Source organism: Suricata suricatta, chromosome 12, assembly GCF_006229205.1.
Source record: "Suricata suricatta isolate VVHF042 chromosome 12, meerkat_22Aug2017_6uvM2_HiC, whole genome shotgun sequence".
Lineage (NCBI taxonomy): Eukaryota > Metazoa > Chordata > Mammalia > Carnivora > Herpestidae > Suricata > Suricata suricatta.
Genome location: NC_043711.1, coordinates 2,621,741 through 2,626,165, shown reverse-complemented (window position 1 = coordinate 2,626,165; position 4,425 = coordinate 2,621,741).

Below are 4,425 nucleotides of genomic sequence, written 5' to 3'. Positions count from 1 at the left end.
CAGGTTGGGCTAAGCGAGTGATCTCTGTGTGGCCGCTCTGTTCTGTGGCACCCGGGGCTGGGTGCAGGAGGGCCCCACTGGGACTGGCCGGAACCTCCCGGCCCGGCTGTGGGGTCTGGCAGGTGCCCTCCCGTGTGCCCGGGGCTGGGGTGGGACCCGCTGTGCGCCTGTCCTTGAGCTCCGTGTGCCACACCCGTATGTGTCTGCCGCAAGCCTCACGGAAATAAAGCCCCCCTCCCCCCAGCCCGACACGCGGCTGTGTCCTGTGCTCAGGCCCGGGCTGGGCAGTCAGCCTGTGGCCACCGCTGCCGGGGCCGTGCCGGGCTCTCCTCCCCTCCACTGCTGCCCCCGTGCTCTTTGGGAAGAGGAGGGCCGACCCCGGGGGCCGCAGAGGCTGCCCTGATCTTGGGGTTGGTGGGTCTTGCTTGTAATGGAAGCTTCCAGGCCACCAGCGTGAAGTGAGAGGGGTCTTCTGTCCTGTGTGGCTGCAGATGCTGCCGGGCCCCAGCGCGAGGACGCCGGCACACGGCCACCCCGTCCGCTCGTGCAGCCTCTGAGTCTGCAGCATGCTTCCAGAAAGGGGTCCTTTCACTTCTTCCCAGGAGCCGGGTTCAGTGGTACCCCATCCTTCCATTACCTGGTTCCTCTCGGACACCAGAGGGGCACATTTCTCCCCGGCTGTGTTGTTTTTACTTTAATTAAAAAAAAATTTTTGAGATCTAACTTGGTATTTTTCCCTTTTAATCCCTTTTTGGTTAACAACCTTGAGTTTTAGTATTTGTAAATTTCAGCTTGCTGCCTGCTCAGCCCCCAGTCGGGTCTCCCCCATTTGTCCCCTGCTGTCCTTTGCGGCTGGCTCATCCAGCCCAGGACCCGATCTGGCCCTTTCAGGGTTCAAGGTGATGACCGCGCAGCACGGCCCGGATGTCATGTGGCACAGAGCCAGTTGTGGGAGGAGGTGCCCGGGTGTGTTTACGCGTGTGAGGTCAGTCGGCTGCACCTGTCTGCACCTGGTGCCAGGTGGCCTCCAGACCCCCAGGGGGCGCAGGGACCGGTGGACGGCACGGTCCGGCCGGTGCTGAGCAGTTCTCCTGGGCACTGGCGGCGCCAGGAGAGGTCAGTCCTGAGCGGGGAGGGGGAGTGCCCTCTAACACTGTGTAGGAACCGAAGTTCACCTTGTCCAGGGCCTGCCAGGCTGTGGGCCTAGATTCCCAGCGTCTCCTTGGGGTAACAGGCAGGTGTCCTTGCTTTGGAAACACTCTCAGCCCCGCCCCCTCCCACCTGGGGAGGGGCACCCGGCCTGGTGCCTCATTCCACCGTTTGAGGGCGCGGGGATCCACTCTGGGGTCACAGCGCCCCTAGCCAGGGCGTCCGGCCCACAGCAGTGTGGGGCTGACCGTTCTTGATCCTGACCTCAGCCAGCAGGCGCCGAGATGGCCCCTGGGATCTCTGGCCCCTGCTACGGCTCCTTGAGGGTGCGCTGGCCCAGAGGTGGGTTCCCACCACCAGCATGCAGCGGAGGCCCAGGTGGCAAGGGGCGGCCGGCCAGGAAGCAAGCTCACCAACCGCGTGAGTGGCCCTAGAAGCGGACACTTCCCCAGTGGAGCCGGCGGGGAAAACCCAGCCCCGGCCGGGACTCCCGACCCACAGAGACTAGAGGCACGGCTGCAGTCCTTTGTTAGGCAGCAGTAGCTGACAGATGCACTGATGAAGCACCACCACTTGTGGGTTACTGGACGACTCCCCTGCGCGTGGCCCCTCCTTCGGCCACTGTCTGCAAGCCACGCCCTCGTTCCCTTACTCCCGGAGGGGTGGTGGCTGGGGGTCCTGCGCGCCGGTCCGGCACCTTTCTTCTGCGGGGGGGCAGGGGGAGGACTCCCTGCTGTCTGGCTGTTCCTTGTGCAAAGTAGGGGTGTCGTCGTGCTGTTTCTTGAGGTGGTTTGGGGGGACGGGCTATGGGGGCCTCAGATCCCATTCCTCTGGCAGGCGGGAGTCCGGCCGGACCTGCCCATGGGTTGGCTCAGAGATTGGCTGCAGTGTGTGGAGGTCGTTGGAGGGAAGGGTTTCAAACTCGATTTTCTCTGAGCGCCCCGGTGGCTCAGGAGGCTATGCGTCTGATCGTAGCGTTCGGCTCAGGTCATGATCTCACGTCCGTGGGTTTGAGCCCCGTGTCCTGCTCTGTGCTGACAGCTCGGAGCCTGGAGCTGCTTTGATTCTGTGTGTCTCTCTCTCTCTCTCTCTCCCCACCCCCTGCCATTCTTTCTCTGTCTCAAAAATAAATAAGCATTAAGAAAAAGTGGATGATTAGTACGCAAACTGGTTCCCTGTGAAGCGTGCGAGCAAATTACTGACCCGAGGAGGGGTGGTGGGGGCCCCAGTTTGAAAACCGGTCAGTCAGGAAGACAGCAGGCTTGGACCTGGGCTAAACGGAACACCTGTGGGGTGAGCCCGGACCCCGGGCAGCGTGTTGGGTCCCCTTCCTAAGAGGGCTCCCCACCCGATGTCCGGCCTGGTAGGAGGAGATGACAGAACGTTCTGGTTAGGCCCCAGTCAGCGGTGGGGGCCCCGGGGCCCGCTGGCAGATGGGGTTTACACACCGTGTGGCTCCCGTGGGCTGAGGCGCGTTGCCCAGGAGCAGAAGCAGGTGCGGGCCTTACTGGGGGCGGGGCCTCCACGGACGCTGTAGGTGGGGTCGGACCGCCCACCCGGCGTCAGGCGAGAGGGCCTCGAGCAGACATTCAGGGAGCCGACCCGCGCGGCGGCCAGAGAGCGGAGCGGGTCCCGCGACCAGGGCACGGACGCCGAGGCCACCCCCGGAGCTGGGAGAGGCCACAAGGAGGGTGCTCGATGGGTGCGCCCCAACCCCGCCCCCCCCAAGCCTGGATTTCCGACTTGTGGCCTCACTTCCTGTCGGTTAAAGCGCCTGCTGTGAGGTCGTTGGTTTGGCCCCGAAATGAGCACGAGGCGGGGGTTGGCTCGATGGCTCCTCCAGCTTCTCGAGTGGGTTTGTGCCCGGACGTTTCCAGCCCTCGGCTCCCTCGGGCAGGCATGTGCCCGGGTTGAGATTTGTTGCCACCTGGCTGTCGTCCGAGGCCCTGTGTCGCTGCCCCAGCAGAATCTGGCCCATCTGGTTCCCACCTTCAGGGTGCAGTGCGCGGACAGCAGGTGGGCAGGAGGCCATTGGGCGGCAGAGAAGGGGGTCAGGAGGGGCTGGGAGCCAGGGTGGGGCAGAGGAGGGGCCCCGGGGCCGCAGCCTCGCCCAGCGATGTCCTGCGGGGTGGACAGCTCCTCAGCCCCTGTTGAGCCGACTTGCCGTGGGGGACTCCCTCTCTCTGGAAGGCAGGGCCCCCCCATTAGAGAGAGCGGGAGTCCGGCCTTGGGGTCAGGGAAGGGGTGGCCCAACTGACATGTGACACTGGGCAGACGGGACCCCAGGTCATCGGTCACATGGACTCAGCCTGGGGGAGCAGGATGCCACAGGCCATGCAGGGCCACTGGTGGGGGGCACTTGGGGACACAGTGAGACACGGGGGCTGCGGGAGGAGGCGGTGGCCCCGGTTCTGGTGCGGGGGCAGGTGGGTGATGGGCTTGTGGGACCGATTCCGAGGCTGCGGGGGGGGGGGGATAAGTAGGAGCCGCCCCGTTGGGGTCCCAGTCTTGGCCTACACACCGCCTCCCTGTGGGCCAGCCTGTGCTCCCTCGGGGACGGTGGCCCCATCTGTGTCCCTCACTGGCGGTGGGCACCCCCAAGCATGCGTCCTTTTAGACTGGGGGGGTCTTGGGCGTCGGACTCACCCCGCCACGCCAGGTCCGTGGAGCGCTGTCCTTCCTGCAGGACAGCCCTGGCCCGGGGTCGGGAGCAGGTCCCCGGAGAAGGGTCCCTGCTTTAGTCTCTCCCTTGGGGACACGGGCCTGGGCTCGTGTTCCTAGTACGTGCTGTGTGATGAGTGACAAGGGAAGCACGTGGTCCCCGTCTCGCCCCTGACTCCCCGCTCCCAGACCCTCGGGACTTCCAGGTGACGGAAGGGACAATCTTCTGTCACAACGTCTCTCTCGAGACAAGGTGGGAGGGATAAAGAAAGCAGTGCCTTTTGCAACATGAGCCCGTCAGCCACACCTGTGCTTATGTGATGGGGTGACTTCCGGGACGCCCCGAGCGCCACAGGTCGGTGGGCAGGACAGTTAGGAGCCTCGGCTTGCGCGGGGGACAGCTCGGGGCCCCTCGCACACGCCCTGTCCCCCACACCTCTTCAGGCTGCTCCTGAGTTAGACCCTGTGTCATCAGCGGGTAAAATGCAAGTCATCCTTTTTCCTGAGTTCTGTGAGCCGCTGGGGGGAGGTTGTGGGAACCCTGGGTTTTGGCCAAGTGGGACAGAAGTGTGGGTGACCTGGGGGCGCCCACAGGCGGGGTGACCCTTACCCTGC